Source organism: Cnephaeus nilssonii, assembly GCF_951640355.1.
Source record: "Cnephaeus nilssonii genome assembly, chromosome: 9".
NCBI lineage: Eukaryota > Metazoa > Chordata > Mammalia > Chiroptera > Vespertilionidae > Cnephaeus > Cnephaeus nilssonii.
Genome location: NC_137080.1, coordinates 7067097 through 7087952, shown reverse-complemented (window position 1 = coordinate 7087952; position 20856 = coordinate 7067097).

The following is a 20856-nucleotide window of genomic DNA, read 5'->3' as shown; positions in this document are numbered from 1 at the left end:
GCGGTGACAGAGATGTGCGTGGTGTATTTTGATAGCAGAGGAGTGAGGCCCCTAATCCATCTTGAGAATGAAGGGAAAGAAAAGTTTTCCCTGAGAAGGCAATGGCTTGTACTGTCTCAAAAAGGAGTAAGAATCCACCCAGCAAGGAAAACAGATTGTCTTGTCTTACCTATTTTTCCATTTTGCTTTAAATAAAACTGCTAAAATATATGCAAACGACATGTAAGCAATGATACCAACACAATCCGCCCTACAACGTAAGAACTAGACTATCACAATATCCTTGAAGCTGCCGGGAGTTCCTGCTTGGTCCCACCTCCTCCCTTTCCCCCAAGCCTCTTCCGAAGAGGGTGTGTGTTTTCATTCGCTGAGAGTTAGGTGACTCCTTAGGCCACCTTCACCTCCTCTGAGTCCTAATGAGTGAGACTTTGTCTTCTCTGGGCAAGACTTAGGCTCCACATCCCAGGGCTGACGGAAAAAATTGCCCTCAGAAACACTTTCCTTCGTTTTTGTTTTTTGTTTTTTAATCCTCACCCAAGGTATGTTTTTATTGATTTGAGAGAGAGAGAGAGAAACAATGATCAATTCTCCTGGATCGACCCTGCAACCTAGGTATGTACCCTGACTGAGAATCAAACCCACAATGTTTGGTGTATGGGATGATGCTCCAATGAATTGAGCCACCCAGCCAGGGGCCTGTCCATTTTTTACTCACTGATGGAAGTTCCATACAATCTAAGAAATCCAGCAATGCCTTATAAAACATCTTCGCTGTGATTAATATGGGATTTCATTGTAGTGTAGCAGGAGGGTTCTTCGTTGTACCTAGTAGTTCAAACTGCTGGGAGCAGAAGTCTGTGGTTTCCTAATTCTTGCCTCTGGTCTTGCAATAGCATCTCCCTTCCTTGCTATAGTCTAAGGAAGGATTACAACAGATCTTATTTCAAGTGCTTCTACCCATGACAGTTTCAAATAGTTGTAGTGGTTCCCTGAAATTCTGTCTTGAAGAAGATGAGACTTTTTTTCTAAACTCTTCAGGAATGCACGCTCAGTTTCTACCACGAGTAGGCATGAGATGAGTGACAGCCTACCAAGAATTTAGCCTTGACAGCCTGAGACCCAACCTCTGCATTTTTCAGGTGAATGTATATTGCTTGGTATGTTCCTCTTCGAGGATTTGTTGCATCTACCCTCTGAGCCCCAGCCACTGATAAAGTTGTAGGAATTTTAAAAACAAACATTATCTTTTCCTACCCCATTTCTTATCTCACCCTTTATTCATTCGCACTCTACTGTAACTCATGCGCTGCTTACAAATCAGCCTCCCCACACTCGGGCTCCTTGAATTGCCTCGATTTCCTAAATCCTAGCGAAAATTATGTAGTAAAGAATCACTTTGTTCTTTGAACTTGAGTCCCATCTCATATCCTATTCTGATCATTCTTAATGACTAATTCTTACTCCTAGTTAATAACCATCTCTTGGTATATTAGTAGCAGTTGTGTAACAAATCCTCTAAAATTTAATAAATAAACATTTATCTCCTTACCTTGTTTCTATTAGTCAGAAATTTGGGGAGGGATCCAAGATGGCAGTGGAATAGGTGGAAGTTACACTCACTTCCTCCCATGACCACACTGGAATTAAAACTAAAATATAGAACAATCGACCTGAATAACTACCTGAAAACTAGCTGAACAGAAGTCTTAGAACCAAGGATTTACAGAAGCAGCCACATCAAGACTGCCAGGAAGGCCAGAGACACGAAAAGGACTGCTGGCTCCGTACCCACATGCAGCAGCTGAGAATCTAAAGGGGTATCTCAGCTGCAAAGGTTCCCCCTGAGTAGTGGGGGGTCTCAACCCCATGCCAGGCTCCCCAGCCCAGAGCACCCGGTCAGGGAAGAGGCGCCCACATAATATCTGGTTGTGAAAAATCAGCAGGGATTCTGTCCGCCTGCCCTGGAGAGACAAGAATCTGCTAGAAACCCAGGCACCATCTTAAAGGGTCAACACACAAAACCTTGTTCACAGCCACTCACCCTGGGCTTCGGTTGAGAGAGGGCAGAGCAGTCTAGAGTCCTGTGTGGAGAGACTGGGGTCGGTGACTCCAGGGAGAGAACCGAAGGGACAGCCATCAGCGTTCCGGTGCTAAGTCCCTCTCCCACACCGCAGATGCCATCTTTCTTGGGTTGATCACTCCTCTCCATGTGGCATCGGCCTGGGGGAATGCAATAGCCCCACCCTCCGGACTCACTGTCGGCCTGCCCTGCAGCGCTCAAGCCCGGAGGAGCAGTCAGCTGCCTGTGCCTGGGGTATGGAGGTATGGGCAGACTCAGGGAATGTCAGAGGCTGAGTTGTGTGGCTCTGGGGCGGAGGCCATTCCCCCCACCCTCCCTGAGCCTGATTGGTGCCTCCACATCATGGGAGATCCACTAGCCCCACCCTCATGACTCCCAGCAGCTTTCGATCTCCAGGAGATCTGGGCAGAATCCAGGACAAACTGAGTTGTGTGGTTGTATGACAGGGGCCATTTTTCACTTGCACACCAGACCAGTACAGAGTTATCCCTTTGCACGGCCAAATCTTGGTCATTTTGGGCCTGATCCACTCTGCTGCCCTTCCCCCATGACTCCCTGACAGCTCATCAGCCCACCACAAAGGTCTGAGGGCACTCAGCGGGTGGCAGCTAGCCTTGGTGTACCCTGGGACTTAGGCTGAGTGACCTCAGGCCCAGCACTGGCACCGAGTTGAGTTTAAATCTGTATCATTCTGGGAACACCACTTGCCCCTACCTGGTGTCTCACTGAGAGCCTACCTCACGTGCTCACATACCGCCAGAGCTCTTTCCGTGCCTGAGCCTAACAGGCAGCCAGCACATGGAAGCATGTGGAAGCAGATCTCAGGGTGCCTGGGGCTATTTCTGACCTGTTCCTGGGCTCAGTGCTGGGGGAAGCCAGCCTTGGTGCACAGCTTGGCCTTTCCCACACACTCCCAGGCCAGCAGAGGCAGCCACAAACTGGGCATCACTTTGTAGCTCCAAACAGATTTCCCAGGGCTCACAAGCAGCACCTGAAATTGACCTGCACCAGAGTCCCTCTGAAGAGGCCCCAGAACCAACACACCCAGTTAATACACTCACAGCATCAGGGCAGGATCCAGTCAGCATCACAAGCAGCACATCCAAAGGGAGCTCTCAGCAGGCACCAGACCCCGCTGAGGCAAATCCCACCTCATGTGCTCAGCACCTGCATAGCAGCTTGTGGTCAGGGTTGATCCTCACAGTTAACAACCCTGAGGGTGGACTCCATGCACTGAAGGGCCAACAGCAATCAAGACCCAATAACAATAAGAGGGCTCATATAACTCACACAAAGGGCATTTTCTGGAGCACCCAGCTCAGGTGATCAAGGAGGCTGTGCCACTGGGTCCTACAGAAAATTCACTACGAAAGGCCATCCTACTAAGATTGGGAGACATAGCAGATCTACCAACTACACAGAAACAAACACAGAGAGGCAGCCAAAATGGGGAGACAAAGAAATAGGCCCCAAATGAAAGAACAGAAGAAATCTCCAAAAAAAAAAAAAAAGAACTAAATGAAATGGAGGCAAGCAATCCACCAGAAACAGTCTCATAGATACAGAGAACAGACTGGTGGTTGCTAGAGCGGAGGGGGCTTGGGGGACTGGGTATAAAAGATGAAGGAATTGAAAAGTACAGATTGGTCGCTACAAAATATTCATAGGGTTGTAAAGTACAGAGTAGGAAATATAGTCAATAGTATTATAATAATTCTCTATGGTGCCAGTCAGGTACTGGAAGTATCAGGGGAACACTTTGTAAATCTAACAATTATGTTTTATGCCTGAAACAAATATAAAATAATATTGAAAGTAAACTGTAATTGAAAAAACAATTTTAAGAAAAAAAAACATTTGGAAAAACGAAGCAAGAAAAAGTAATTTACATAAAGGTGAAAGAATATCATCTGTGGAAAAAGAGAAAATTATAGAAAAATTAAATGTGAATACATTAATTATGTAAAGAACTCAACAAATAGTCAAATTACAATAAAATGATGGATATGCAAACCATGCATTATTAAATTCTTAAACTTAGAAGAAGAATACAATTCATTGAGTTCCTCCAAAATCCTACATAATAAAAAGGCAATATGCAAATTGCATCACTCCGCTACGCCCACGATTGGGCCGGCTGGAGGCACGGGGGGCGGGACTCAGGGTGGCCGATTGGCTGGCGGTAGGAGCGGGGGGCGGGGACTCGCGAGTCCCTGACTCCCGTTCCTCCCACCGGCCGTTAGGCCAACGCTGCGGAAGGACCCATGGGGCTGGCAGAAGACGCTGGTGGTGGCTGATAGAGTGGCTGCTGGCAGCAGTTTTCCACCAGCACCAGTTTTCCTCTGGCCACCCACCGATCGGAGCGCCTCCTGGATCGGAGTTCCTCTCGGGGTAGCCGATCGCGCTGGCGGGAGGCGCTCCGATCGGCGGGTGGCCAGAGGTAAACTGCTGCTGGCGGAAAACTGGTGCCGGCAGCCAGGTGAAAGTCTATTGCACGAAACTTCGTGCAACGGGTTTCTAGTAAATAAATAAAATAAAATGGTGCCCCAGAAAAAAAAAATAGGGGGTGGGTGGTCTGTTGGGTGGGTCAGGGTCTTATGTCAGGATGTTGCCTGGGGCTGCAGTCATTAGTAGAGGATCCACTTCCATGTTGGCTCACTCCCATGGACAGCAAGTCAATGTTGAGTGCTGCAGGGAACCTCCAGGTCTTGGCACATGGACCTCTGCATGGGACTGCCTGAGTGTTCTCACACATGGCAGCTATCTTCCCCCAGGTTACGTGATCCAAGAGAGACCAAGCTGGAAGCCTCGATACCTTCTATGACCTACCTCAAAAGTCACATGCTGTCATTTGCACAGTATCACTAATGGTATCACAGGCCATGTCTATTCAGTGTGGAGGAAATCACACAGGGATGAACACTTGGTGATAGAGCATTGGAGGTCTTCCTGTAGGCTGACTACTATGCCTAGTACATATTTTCCTTTAAAGGGGTAGAAAGCCAAACTTCCCCAAAATGTGATAGTCTGTAAACTATCCCAATGTGCTGAGCAAAGAGCACATTGTAAAGAGCAAAAGTAAGCATTTTCACTTCCTGGGCAAAAGAAAATAATTTCACATTCTTGTAAGAAATCTCATGGCTTTGGGGTGTACCACTTTACATCTCTTTGGAGATTCCAAAGATGAAATTACACTTCGTGACTCAAGAGTGAGGAGCAGCAGAGTCGCCAAAACAATGGGGCCATGGCAGAAAGTTGTTACTCAGAAGTTCCTAACCATTCCTCTTGAGAGTCATTAGGGTTAGTTCTTTTCCAAAAAAATAATAAGCTCCACTCAATGAAAAATTTTCTTGCCCTTCTACAGCTGACAGTAACTGTCATCATAAAACAAGGGTAGACTACATTTTTATTTTTGTTTTGTTTGCTCTCTGGAATGCTTGATATGATAGCACAGAGTGTCTGGAATTTCCTTACAATCTTCTAAGGGGGTAGAAAGCCATATGTCTAATTATAAAACAATGCTAGCCTTGTCATTGCTAGGTTAGCAAGCCAAAAATCTGGGAAAGTTCAACAAAGCAGTGGTTTAAAAATATTTATATACAGTAAAACTTTGTTTAGTTGCCAAACACCTGAAGAACGGGTGGATTTTTCCACAAGGTTCATCAACATCACCAAGTAATATTTTCTAAGCCCTCTCCTTCTCTTGAATAATCAAATTCAAGAGACAATTATGACTGAATCTCTCACTGACCATGCCAGACATTTTTCTAGGCTTCCAGGAGATATCAAGAAAGCAAAGATCCAGCCCTCTAGGAGCAGGCAGATCTCTGCTCAGTGTGGGAAACCCTTAAGTCTAGTGGTGGATTTTCATGGCATCCCTTCCCCTTTATCAGTGTAACTGAAACCCACGTTCTGCTGTCTGCCACTACAAAAACCAAACTCTGAACAGATGCTGGTGAAAAGGGAAAGGGGTTTATTCAAGTGCCAGTCACCTGAGGAGATGGGGGACTCTTGTCGCAAAGCCCATCTCAACATCTCAGTGCAAGCAGAAAATCTTATAAGGAGGGGGAGGCAAAAGAGAATAAAGAAATTGAGGGGAGGGAGGGGAGTTTCAGGACAGCACACACCATTCAAATAGGACCTCCAAACTGGTCAAGTGATGGTCTGCTGTGCATTATCCTGGTCTTTGTCATCCTGGTTCTACAGTTGAAGGTCAGCAAATCTTCCAGAACTGAGATGACTGAAGGTCAGTGTCTGTACCTTCTGAAGTTAGTTCCTAGGGTTCTTGTACAAACATGCTGTTTATCTACAAGCTAAATATTAGTCACAGTCAGCATTTACAGAAACAGTGTCAAAAGAATCGTGGGTGGGTTACAATTTTCCACTGTTACATCAACTTTTAATAAAACATAAAACTTAGTGATACAGGATTTGAACCAGGAGGCCTCTTCCTTACTCTTTCTATTCTACCTTCCCACTTTCTGGGAAAAGCATACCTTTGGAGGGCAAGTACCTAGTTCTAGGAATATTTCTCTCTCCAGGGTCTCATTTTGTCTAATTCTTTCCCAAATCTACTCAACATGTTTTGTGAGCCTGCTCAAGCATTACCTTCCTATTTTAGACCCTCTATCCTGTAGATGTTGCAGTTATCTATAATAATAAAAGCATAATATGCTAATTAGACTGAACGTCCTTCCAGACAACCTCCTGGACGAAGCCGGAGTGCCAGAGCAAGAAACTGGTCCCGGGTGCCAGAGGGAAGCCAGTGCCGGCAGCCAGGGAAAGGAAGGCCCACTCTTGCATGAATTTCATGCATCGGGCCTCTAGTATGATATAATAGCAACCAGAAGCAAATCTCAGCCCCTGGTGATTCATGCAGAAGGGGTGTGTCTGTCCTGGGGACAAAAAAAGGACAACCTTCCCAGGAAAGGAGAGCAGCAGTGGCAGAAGCAACAGCCTTTCAAATGGACTCTGAGCTGACATACATCCTAGAGACTTCCTTCTTTCCCTGAGGAAGAAACAAGGAATCCTGCCCCATCCAAACAGAAGACTCACGGAAGTTTTCTATCTATTCATATGCATCAACTTCCCTTCTCCTTCTCTTATTTATCCCTCAACACACTCAGAAGTTTTTAAAAAGAACAAGGCACAATGCAAAAGCAGCTCATTTTATAAAGTAGAGCACTTCGTCTATTCCATTTTAAAATAGCTAAATTTCCTAAAGACATCTTTCTTCATTTAATTGACAGAAAACATTACATTGGTTTCAGGCATACAACATTATGATTCCACATTTGTAGGAATTGGGAAGTCATTACCACAATAAGTCTAGTTAATACCCATCACCATACATAGATACATTTTTTTCTTGTGCTGAGAACTTTTTAGATCTCCTGTCCTAGCTACTATCAAATATACACTACAGTATTAATAACTATAGTCACCAGTTATTTATAACTGGAAGTTTGCACTTTTGACTCCTTTCACCCACTTCACCCACCCCCACTCCCACCTCTGGAGACCAGCAATCTGGTCTTTGTATCTATGAGCACAGTTTTGTGGGGTGTGTTTTGTTTTGTTTTGTTTAAGATTCCATATCCTAGTGAGATCATACAGTATTCGCTAAAGACATCTTTCTACATTCTGGATTAACAATCTTAAAACCTTACTTTTAAAAGCGATTTTAAATCATGTCTGGATTGCATAAATGTAAAGGTTCATACAAAAGTATTAGCCTTCGTCCCTGTTTCCTAACAAGGGGCTCACTTTCCGACAGCACCCTTCCACCTGTCAGTCCCTGGAATAAAAAATGACAACAGGCATCCCCTGAGGGGCAAAGGCAACTTTGCCTGGGCCGCTCTTCGCTTTTCCAATGGGACTAAGTCATCACAACCTAACATTTTAACGGAAAAAAGGAAAGTCTGAACGAACACAGGGTGAGACAAAGGTAGGTGTACAGTTGTGAGTATGTGAAATGAAACTGAGTTTATTCTTGTATTATTATTTATTAATTATGTGCCACATGAATAACTGTAAACCTACTTTTGCCCCACCCTGTATGGCAATGATCAGAACATGGAGAGTAAGGTCCTTTATCCCCTTTGAAAAACAATGGTTTAAAACGTGCTTACCATCGTAGCAATTGCTCTGTCACTGTGCCAGATGTTTTCTATTTGTCCCTTCAGATATGCTTGTCACTCCCCCAAAGCTCCCCACCACAACCCCTGCTTTGGGGAGTGCTCTCCATGGACACTCCGTTCAGGGGCTTTCCTGCCCTCGGGCTTCTGGCTGGGTCCTGCCAATTGTGGGTGAGGAGGGAGGTAGTGGCAGAAAGAGAGAAAGGTCAGGCATACATTCTCCTCTCTCTCTCTCTTCCTCCCTCCCTTCCTCCCCTGGGCATTGGTATGATCTTCTACCAAAGATCACGGCTCCTAATGGGTGTCCCCACCCCTCTCCCACTACCGCATCCTCACTGGGTTATAGGAACGTCTCCGTCCACTAGTCTTCAGTCCTTCTTGCTCATCCTGCGATGCTTCTCCATCCCTTGTGGAGTCTCTGCATCTGCCGGCACTTTTGTGAATTATTCGTTCATGAGACTCTTATCCGTGATCCCTTTGGAGGATGCCATCTGCTTCCTGCAGTGACCACAACCAGCACTGTGCGTGACTGATGTTTTCAGCCGCCATATCAATGCATCATGGATTTCACTCACTCTTTTCCAACTGAAAAGTCAACTACAAAAGAAAAGGAAGGCCAACCGCTGGGTGCACAACGTTATATAACTGAGAAAATAGCATAGGCACTGCTGCAAAGAAAATGAAAGAAAGGTGTTTTATTGGGAACATTATTTATTGAGGCAATAGGAAAGGAATGCTTGTCAAGTCCAGGGTCCATGATAACCACAGATTGCTGTATGTTGTAGCCATGTGAGTAAGTCACAGTGGATATAAACATGCATATGCAACGATTCTGCTTTTAACAAAACACAAGAAACTGGCAAGCCTTAGGAATTAAAAACACACATTTGCAATTACTTTATTAGGCCTGATTTGAAAAGAAAGTTTTCTAGAATCAAATGTATTGTACATTACTTTGTTAATCTCTGAAATAATGGCTTATGATGAATAAATCTGGTTTGAGGAGTAATTGTTGCATTTTTACAGGAGATTTGATTCTTTCTCTCCCCCAAACGTGTTTAAATGAGCTTTTCAAAATAACCACTTGATGTCCTGGAGGTAAGGAAGAGTAAGAGGTTCCCGGAATTGAAAAGCAACTCCTATTCTCTTTGGTAGAAAAACTAACAAACTCATGAAACCAGAATTGAATGAATCACAATTGAATTTTGATTCTTTAAGCATCATCATCACCATCATCATCACCACCAAGTCATGCTTGTCCTTCTTTTATGTTGTTGTTTGTTTGTTTGTTTTAAGCATAATGAAATGAATACCGATGGACCCAGTATCCTAACCAAGAACTAGAATATCATGAATCTCGTGCAGCTCCTCCCATCTGCTCAGCATGCCCCAGTTTTTTCACCCGTACCCCTTGCTCTGCCTCAGCCCCACCCCACAACTGACCAAGTCACCTGGGCTACTGGTTCCCCAGTCAGGGCTGATCAGGGTCAGGGGTCCCCTCGATGGACCACCCTGCAGCCAGGCCAACCCCCTGCACACCCAGGTTCTCACTCCCCTTGTCCTTCATGGTCTCAGGTGAAAGGTCACACTATACATCACAGGCTCTAACCACTTGAGCAGCCACCAAAGAAGGGAAGTGACACCCCATAAAAGCACGAGGACTTTAACTTCCCATGGGCACAGCGGAGATGGGCGGCCCCAGAAGATAAATTCTCTCTTCATCCTCCTTCTGTACAGCTTTCCAGAGAAGCCTCCCTGAGCAGGACACAACCGTCCACTGTGTCTCCTTGTGGCTCGTCTGGAAGTGGAGGCCAATAAGGCTGTGCATCACTTTGTGTCCTGGTCTGCTCAGGCTGCCCCAACAAAGGACCACAGGCAGGGGGCTTATACAGCAGGAATGAACATCCTCACAGTCCTGGAGACGAGAAGTCTGAGGTCAAGGTGTCGGCAGGGTTAGTTTTTTCTGAGGCTTCTCTCCTTGGCTTGGAGAGGGCCGTCTTCTCCCTGTACCTTCACATATGTCCACACACATGTCTGTGTCCAAATGTCCCCTTGTAAGGATACTAGTCATACTGAACTAGGCCCATCCTGAAGACCTCATTACTTCTTTAAAGACCTCATCTCCAAATATGACCGCATTCCCAGGTAACGGGTTAGGACCTCACCATGTGAATTTGAGAGGAGTGAGGGTAGGTGGGACACAGTTCATCCCATCACACTTTGTATAGCTTCACATCTTTTTTCTCTCTCCAGTCGCCCTGGGTGTTTACCTCCCAAGTAAAGCACCGATACTTTTATCCTTGACTCCAGCAAGATCAAGCTAATGCGACAATCCATTACATCCATCCATCCATCCACCTGTAGGTCCCTTCCTTCCTGGCCTCTTGCCATCCCACCCGATGGAACCAAGATCCTGAACTTGGTGATTACCATTCCCTCTTCCTCCATTTTTTACTTATAGGGCGTGGTGCTAAGATTTTCTTCAGTGTTTCCTGTTTTGGAAAGTTATAAAGAGCGTTGCACTGTAGGTTGAATTCTGGTATTTTTGTCACACAACACTATGTTAATAAAATTCAGCTCTTTGCTGTGAACAACCATAATTCATCCCTTTGCACTTGCTGCAGACTATTCCATTGTCAGAATAAACCACAATGGATATGTTATTTTGTTGATGGACATGAGGTTGTGGTGTGCAAACAAAGGCAGATGGGCAAGCTGCACAAATAGGCCACCTAGAGACCATTTGTTGGGGACAGCCAGGAAAAAAGGCAGCAGAGGAAATGGAGGTCCTGGTTATCTCATCTTGGCAGTAGACAAAGGTCTACCAGAGCCCAGCGTCAGACTCCAGGAGAGAGTCCCTACGCCTTGTGGGGCTTTCACGCTGCAAGATTAAGGAAGAGCCAGGCCTGCCCCTGGCATGACCAGCAGATGACCAGTTTGCAGCGGAGTGACACTGCCAAGAGCAGCACGACTCGCTTCATTAGCACCCACAGTGAGGGAACCACCAGCTCGCCCCTCCCACAGGTAGCCCCGGAAAAATAAGATCTAAGCCTTGCATCCAATCAGATTTTTACCCTAAATAAGGGGTCATAGCCAATTTCCATGGAGCTCTGCGGGCGCCCAACTCCTTTTCTGGGACACCATCCTGTAAGGGATCAGTCTCCTCCCACTGAGCATTTACCTCTCAAGTAGTTTTTGTTTTGTTTTTTTGTTTTTTAATATATTTTATTGATTTTTCACAGAGAGAAAGGGAGAGGGATAGAGAGCTAGAAACATCGATGAGAGAGATACATCGACCAGCTGCCTCCTGCACACCCCCCACCGGGGATGTGCCCGCAACCAATGTACATGCCCTTGACCGGAATCGAACCTGGGACCCTTCAGTCCGCAGACCGACGCTCTATCCACTGAGCCAAACCGGTTTCGGCTCTCAAGTAGTTTTATTCTCCAGAATACATACCCAGGAGCGAAACTGCTGGGTCCTATGATATATGAATATTCAATGTTAATTTCACATGAGCAATGCATGTGAGGTCCCACTGGCCCTCCTAGCACTTCCTCCTAGTATTCTCCAGTTACTAGTACTTCATTTTTGCCAGTCAACTAAGTATGGAAGAATGTCTCCCTGTGATTCTGATTTAGATTCCCATGGTGACTAATGAGTATCTTTCCACGGGCATATGGGCCATTTCATTCCCTTTGGTGAAAGGCTTTTTGGCTCATTTTTGTACTGATTTGTTCTCTATTCTCAATCTGTAGCCTTTTTAAAATTATCTTTACCATGTCTTTTGATGAACAGTTCTTAACTTTAATGTAGTTGAATTTGTCCATCTTTTCTTTTACAGTGGGCCCTCTTATTGTCTTGTGTGAGAAATCCTCCCCTATCCTGAAGTCATAAAAACAAATAAACTTTGTGGTTTTTTGTGTGTGTTTTTTTTAAACTTTGAAATGAGGCATGGACCAAAGAATACATCATAATGGAAATCAAAAATTAGTTGGAATTGAAGGATAATGAAAACGCTGTATATCAAGCCTTGTGAAATACAGCAAAAGTAATGTTTTAAGGGAAATTTGTAGTCTAAGTGTTAATATTAAAAAAGAAAAGTTGTCTATTGATAAGCTAAGTATCCACTTAAAAAACATGGTAGATATAATCAAAAATATTGTGATAATTATGTGTGGTGCCAGGTCAGTACCGGAATTACTGGGGGATCACTTTGTAAACTATATCAATGTCTAACCATTATGCTGTACACCAGACACCAAGATAAAATAATATTGAATGTTGACTGCATTTGAAATTTTTAAAAAGAAAACAACAAGCTTTTTCATTTAAAAAATAAAGGCACATGGCAGAGACCATCAGTCCCCCCGATATCCCTTTCCCAACCTCACTTGCAATTAAGGTGCCATGCCGGTCCTTTCTAGGCCCACTTTGTTCTGCAGTGTCACTTTTCCATGCCCCACACCCCGTTCGACCAGGTGGATAATGCCAGGGTAAGCCCGAAGCCCCACGCTGGAGAAACCATAAGGAAGGCGTGTCCTGCCTGAGTCCCTGGGTCACTAGCTGGAGGACGCTGTCACAGAGCCTTGCCCAGTCAGGAACATACACACTGGACTTCGCTGCACAGGAGAAATGTACCTCTTACTGTGTTACATCACTGAGCTATGGGGGGTGTTACAGCATGAGCCTAGTATAAGTCTAAACACACACACACACACACACACACACACACACACACACACACACACACAGAATAAACCCAAATGAAAGAAAAGGAAGGAGGAAATAAAAGAGCAGAAATCAATGAAACAGAAAACAAAGAAGCAGTAAAATTCTCAACAAAGGCCAGCTGTTCCCTCCTGAACTTTAGAAAAGCCATCAGATAACTGCCCAACTCTGTTCTTCGTCTCCTTGGCAAATGTGTTTTCATCGGCCCACGCTGCTCAAAAGAAGATCCCATTGAGGGTACGTCTGTGGGGCTGGACGGGCTGGACTCTGTTGTTTATCCTCCAATTGCCGAATAATTATGCTGGATCTTCTCCTGGCGCAGGAACCAAAGGGTGGGAGAAAGACTGGCATAGAGAGCAAATCTGGGGAACCGGGGTGACTGTGGTTTGAGCTGCATCAGGAAAAGACGGAGGTAAAAGAGCAGAGCAAGAGGCCCAAAGTCAGAGCAAACGTGGAAAAAGGCAAGAAAGAGACACAGAAGCATCGAACAGACTGTCAAACCACAGAGGGAAGGCCGGGGGGTCGGGGCGGGGGACGTAGAGAGGGATGTAAGGGATCAACCAAAGGACTTGTATGCATGCATATAAGGATAACCAATGGCCTCAGACAGTGGGGGGCGGGGGGGGGGGCGGGGGTGAGGGCCTGTGCTGAGAGGCGGGAGCGGGTTGGGAGAGGTCAATGGGGGGGAAAAGGAGACATATGTAACACTTTCAACAATCAAGAATTTAAAAAAAGAACAAGCAAAAAGGCAAGAGGAAGGAAGGCACGCAGAGCAGCAGGCGAGCCTGGGATGGTCAGGACCAGTGCTACCCGCACGAGGAGACACGACAGCAGCAGAGTATTGTCGTATGTGCACCACGTATTCGCCATTGCCAAGGGCAGCATTCAATCCCATCTCCCGTGCAGTCAGCGTAGTTCCCATTTTTAGTTAATTCTGCAAGAGTGCTTTTGATAAAAGTACCCGGATGCATTCATCAGGAAAAAACAACCGTAAAGAGGTCCAGTAAGGGTCCTTATCATTAACTGCCATTTCCAAAGGAGCTTCTCTATTTAATCATCTGATATTTCTCCCTTGTACTCTCTCTTTTTCTTTGTTGAACTGCGTTGTAGTGGAATGTCTCCTGCTACCTGTCATGTTTTTGGAGTGCAGGGTGCCCGGGGGCAGCAGGATCTCTGCTTGTGTTTACACATCAACAAAGGAGAATCCCACAGACTCAGGTGAGCAAAGGACAACTTAGCAGTGAGCAAAGGCCAACATGCTTTTAAAACCAGGCTCTCAAGTCTCTGACGGCATCCGTTTGTTGTCTCAAAAACACAGCAACAATATTCCCAATGGGTCCGTCACTCACCCCCTTGGGATGAGGGTGCTTAGCACTATTTCACTGTCTAGTCAACAGCCTCAGTATTTATGCACTTGGTTCTCTCAGGTACAAATTACTCTCCTTCAACCAAACATCACACAACTGGAATGGTCCTCCTTCGTGTCTAACTGTGTAGAAAGTCTTCACCCCTCCGCCCCACTGTTACTTTTTCTATGCCTAATTGGGAACTGCCTGTGGAGGTCTTAAAAGAGTCCTCTGTAGACTTCTGAAAGTGCTTACATTCCCAGCAGTTACTGTAATCCGGTAACCAGAGAAGCTGTTGTTGACGGCCAAGGTTTATTCTTCCTATAAATAGGATTGAGTTCTGACACCTGGTATAATGTTTTTCTTTAGAATGAGAGCCAATGCAATGAAATTCTATATGTAGTAGTCTGGGGAAAAAAATTCGTTAATATAAAGTCTTTTTTTTTTCTCTCACAGAAAGCTTTTTTCTAATTTTTTTCTGACTGTACGGTCATTAATTTTACCATCTAGTTACTTCAATAATATTTGCTCTACCTACCATGTGAGCTACACAAAAACGCTTTAGAGAGGCTCATAACCCAAGCTGGAGAGGCAAACATCTAACTCACAGGGTGAATCCATGCCATAGGAAAACAGGAGTCAATGCCATAGAAAACACCAGGAGATTAATTCCGCCCAGAGGAGGGTCAAGGAGAGCCTCATGGGGATGACCTGGAAGTCACCTAGGTCAGCTGTCACCAACCGGTGGTCCGTGAGGTCCGAAAGGTTGGCGACCGCTGACCTAGGTGATGGGACATAGAAAGAGGAGTCCATCCTCAGGATTTAAGAATACAGAACTAAGTGCCAAGTAAGGGGTGCAAGGAAGAGCATTAGCTAAAATTACCTCGTTATGTGTCAGTTAAAACTAACACACAAACCAAATCTTGCATCCTGGCATTTGTGTTTTATATTGTCTAGAGATAATTCCGTTAACATCATCGAATAGAATACACTTGAAGCAGGCTTCAGCGGACTTCCTCCAATGAGGAGAAACTGAAAAGGTGGCACTTCCAAGTAAAACAGTCCTCTAAACAGCTTAGATCCGTGGTCGGCAAACTGCGGCTCGCGAGCCACATGCAGCTCTTTGGCCCCTTGAGTGTGGCTCTTTCACAAAATACCACGGCCTGGGTGAGTCTATTTTGAAGAAGTGGCGTTAGAAGAAGTTTAAGTTTAAAAAATTTGGCTCTCAAGAGAAATTTCAATTGTTGTACTGTTGATATTTGGCTCTGTTGACTAATGAGTTTGCCGATCACTGGCTTAGATTGAATGTTCTTCCACTTAAATGCCCAAGAGCAAAAGAGGAAGCAAATCTTGAAAGGCCTTGGCTGAATTATTTTCTTCTCCAAAAATTGGGTTCTATTTTTTTTGTATTTTTTTCTTTTTTTAAAATTCCTCATCTGTTCTGACTGTCTATCCTTGGCATTGCCACATGCACAAATAATAGAAAATGCCAATTCAATCAATCCACCATAATTGTCTTCCCTTTCTCCTGGAATAAAACAGACTATTTCCTAGGAAATTAATAGATGAGAACAATCACATGTGGGGGTTATCATCAGGTGTTCAGGGAAGTGAAGGTGAGACGCACAAGAAGGGAGAGAATTAGTACAAAACGCAACTGGGACCCAAGACTCAGAACAGAACTGAGTTTTGTCAGAAAGAAGAAGAAAAAAGGGGATCTCCTGGCATTTGTGATCGGCTGGGTTGGATTATACGGACTGCTGATTGGGTAGGCTTTTATTTTACTGCGGCTGAATATGCACATGTTTGTATGGTTCCACCTAACAGAGGAGGGAGACAAACGCAAGAGCTCCAGCCGGGAAGGGGCTGGGAAATCCAGCTTAGAAAGTGCAGCCACAGCTCCACCCTATTCCCGTGGAACAGATAAATACACCTCAACTCACGGGCAACCAGAACCCGACTCTGTTCATGAAAGTCTTTCCAGAAACAACATTCATGACTGCTGTATCTGTATTAGCTAGGCACCTGTTGGTTTGTGTGCTCACAGCATACGCCCAGATGGTTGAAAGTCAGGCACAACTCAATCAAACAAATGAAAGCCGAGCCTAACAACCACTTTCCAGTTCTCTTTGTCCCCCCCAGAGCTTCTCTCCCTATTTCTCCCTGGACCCACCAAAGCATATGTTGGGGGAGGCATCTCCAAGGACAATCTTGCTCAGCTTCCACAAAGGCAGCACAATCCACTTGTTTTATATTTATGTCAGAGTTCTTTTTCATGAGAACATCAAAAGAAGTACCGTCCTGCATGATTCCTTTTTTCTAACCATATGAAACAGAAGTAAGTTGCGGGTATCACTTTAAGCTGCGGATAGGAGGCGAACGTCATTTAGCCACTGAGGAGATGGGGAAAATGTTGATGTCCCTGGTTTTCCTACATCATCTTGCTGAAGAAAGTTGGGGTGATTAAAGAGAGGAAACACTAATGATCAACCAAGCCAACGTTAAAATAATACTCTATTATTCCGAGTGTGTCCGATCATAAACTTAATATGGTTTCTTGAGTTCTGACTCAGCCATAGTTTCTGAGTAACTCAGATTTGTACACTAAAATCCACCCTTCCGGGCCACAGACTACATAGCAGGCTTCTGACAGCATGACAATGGCATTGTTTTGCTGGTTACAGACAGGGGAAATGAACAAATTCCCTGTTGAGTGGTTCTCAATGCCGTATTCACCAGCGGTGGAGAGGCATAAACACCACATCTATAATCAGTATCTATTAAGTGCTGTGTGTTCAACTACACTACACGAAGGGCCTTACAGACATTAACTCTAATCCTATGAGTCTATGAAGTAGATGCTATTATTATCCCCATTTCATAGATAACTGGGGGGCAGAGATAAGTAACCGGCTTCAAGTCCCAGAGCTTGTAAGTGGTAGAGTGGGACAGCTGCATTGTCAGACTTCAAAAGCTAAGCCCGCAACTGCTTCTAACTTCTCGAAGACCAATTCCAAAAATCAGACTTCTACGTTGGTCCTAATTCCTGAAATCCATCCACTCTTATCCTGGCATGGCCTCAGCGATATGTGTGTGTGTGTATATATATATATATATATATATACACACACACACACACACACACACACACACACACACACACACACATATATACACACACACACATATATATATATAAAAACTAGAGGCCCGACGCATGAAATTCGTGCAAGGGGCTTGACCCCCGCCGTGGCCCCCGCTGCTGAGGCTTTGTCCGGAAGGTCATCCGGTCTAATTAGCATATTACGCTTTTATTATTATAGATATATATACACATGAAAATAGAGCCCAACCCCCACAAAGTAAAAGGATGACTTTTTACTTCAAAGACAACATTAATATTAAACTTCATTAAAGCTCTTTCATGGTTAAGATTAATCAAAATGTTCAGACCAAGATCTGTCAACATGGTGAAGGAATTTCATAAAATCCAGTCTTTGTCACCCTGAAATACAGTTGTCATAAGTCCCTGATAATTGGTCTAGCTCTAGTCAGTGGCAAAAACAAAGGGAAATAATTTTCCCCTCGATGTTTTCTCTTTTAATCCCTGAAGAAACAAACATTTGCTCCAGGATTTGGGAGAGAAAATGATGAAAATCTTCACATCCTGGGCTGCGGGATTTCAGGAGGGCTGTATCCCTTCTTCAAGGCCCTTTGAGGTGTACATCCTCTGCCGGAAACAAATCAGTTTCACTAAAAGAGAGATGTTGACAGGAAGCCAGGAAGGCTGGTCAACAACCTTAATTGCTCTAACCACTCACCCTTTAGTTGAGACATTGTTAGCTGAAGCAGCCTCCACCTTTGTTTTTCCCATGTAAATTTGTTTATCCTGGCTAAGGTGTTTTCCCCAAAGCCTCAATAAAAGGGATGGCAGGGCCAGAGCAGGGAGTAGTTCTCCCACTAGAGTTGGACTACCGCCTGGCCCCCCATTTCGCCAAATTGAATTTCTTCAAGTCTCCTTTCATTTGTGTGCGGCCCTTCTCCAGAACTCGAACCCTGAACTGGAACCCTGGACCACGCGGGACGTGGAAAGGGATTCCTACAATCGTCACTGTCCCCCACAGCTTCTGTTTCACAGCTTTTCAGAGCAATCAACCGCTCAGTAAAGGAGGGTGTGAGGGATACTTAGCTGTGAGCCCAGCTGGAACCCTCAGGCTGCAAACTGCCTTCCTTGGAGCAGTGACTCCAAGGTTGGTGCACCCCAGAAAAGAACGGAGGATGGAAACCCACCTCTGCAGGGGTCGCCTCACACATTTAATCCCTGAGGTCTGTTGCAAGTTGGCAGCGTGCATAAACAGATGAGCAACTCAGAAGATGAGCTTCGTAAACACTGCCATGCAATTTCAGAATAGGCCTCGGGACGATCACAACCAGGATTCCATTCCCAATAACCCGACACCGCGTGCATTTCTATGAAAGGGGAGCAGAGTAGGTGCCCCCAAGGTTCTGCAAGACAGTATCAAAGCCTCCTGGCCCAGGGACATTGTTTTGATTATCGACAAAATCGTCTCTCTCCTCTTTCCAAATCAGTAAGACATAGATTGCAGAAGGAATTTTGTAGTAAGAAAAAAATTCTCTTCTACACACACACACAGTTTGGGACAGACTTCACATCCCTGGAATGAGAACTACATGGCCCTGTGGCAAATCTGAATTCGATGTTATTTCTTTTTCCTTTACTTATGTTGAACCTCACTTCTGTCAAAACTCTGTCCAACCAGCACACTTCCAGCAATAATTCTGACCTTGAATAAAATCCCTAACCTAGAATTTTGTAATAAGATTAATATTTTTTTTAATCCCATATCCTACAGGTTATAAAATCTATTTGTAAGTCCCTTTAGGTATCACCAAACATGTGCTATGGTCCTACTAGGCTTGATTCGCCACACAGTATGGGGAGAGCCACGAGCTGCGTGACAGACGGAGCATGGGTTCTGCACCGGCCCTGCAGGTGAGACCCTCACAACAAAGACCTGCCCCCCCCCCCGCATCAGCACCATGTTCCATTGCCCCACCAAATATTGATGTGGCTGGAAACCCAGCTTAGAATTATTTGAGGCTATCATCTGATTTTATCTATAAACACACAGGGATTCTTAGACGAGTTTTAGTATGTGTTGGATTTTTCAGGAACGTAATCAGGATATTCTGTATGATGAGGGAAGCCTGAAGAGCAAAGAGAATGTGAGCAAGGACCAGCACCAGATTGCTTCAGAGTTCATGCCAGCTCACCTGTTATGGGCTGGGTGCCCTCGGATAACGCCTGGCATGTAAAAGGGGGAAGCCGGGGGCACCCACCTGATAAAGCCGTGAGGATTGAGAACAGCCACCAGGAAGCACTCTGTGGGTGTCGCTACTGTAGACTTCTGTTTTGTCTAGAGCTTTAGCAAGAATTGGCCACATCTTAGAAAATCGTTGCTGACATCAATCTGTTCCTGGTGCTGAGCTGCCGGCACAGCAGGCCTGTCCTGGTCAGCGTCTGCAGACACCACGTCCCTGGGGATTTTACATGTAGATTCAAGCATGCCCCTTGTTTCATGATTTCACTGCATCTTGGAACATAATTGCATTGGAGCATTTACATATTAAAATGATTGTCTCATTATAAATCTGTCATACGTTTATATTTAAGTTAGGATATTAAATGGATGTGCGTGTATAGAGGCCAGTTATAGTGCCTGCTCATTTCATTTCAGAATATTAAATGGGGTGATGCTTTTATGTGCAAAGACAGCTTTTATCATCTTTGGTTTTTACTTAATGATTGTGATGATATTATAAAATATTTATTATAAAAAGAGGCACGTGTTGAATTTGGTTTGGTAGTATTTTAAAGTATCACTATTTGAAAATATTATGTCAAAAAGGGTCATTCTGCATCTTCATATGTTAACACCTGTCCACCATAAACCCGGTTACTATTGAGGTTAGCAGTTTCCATTCGTTGCTAAGAAATTCGTATTAAACTATTGCTTATATATCTCCACAGTAGAGACACATACAAACTTTTTTAAAGCAGCCATCTATCTCTTAAACACAATTCAGGAGAAAACCCCAAGTGAAAATAAAAATGAATCTGCGGAGGCTGACTGACTTCTGCAAGTTCATTTCAAGAACAGTCAAGAGATCACAAGCGGCATTTTCTCTCCAGAAAAGGAGCACACCTCCGGCGAAGACCCCCAAGCTGTTTTACTCGTTACTGAGCTGAACTGCAGCGCTGAGAGTCCGCCCCCCACCCAGGGAGCGAGCGGAAGTGTTGCCACCCCACTTTCTGGGCAGGACGCCAGCTCACACTCACAGTGAAACGGACAAGGCTTTCCCACAGCTCCCTCCTGGTCACCGGGCCCAGGAGCAGACCCCGCCCCCACGCTTGGCCCTCAGTGTGCCGAGAAGCTGCCGCCGGTGAATCACACTCCCAGCCTCTTCTGGGCCTTGGTTTGCCAAACTCCTCCCCATCCCCCAGGCAACATGGCATTATCGCTGCAGCTCCCTGAGAGG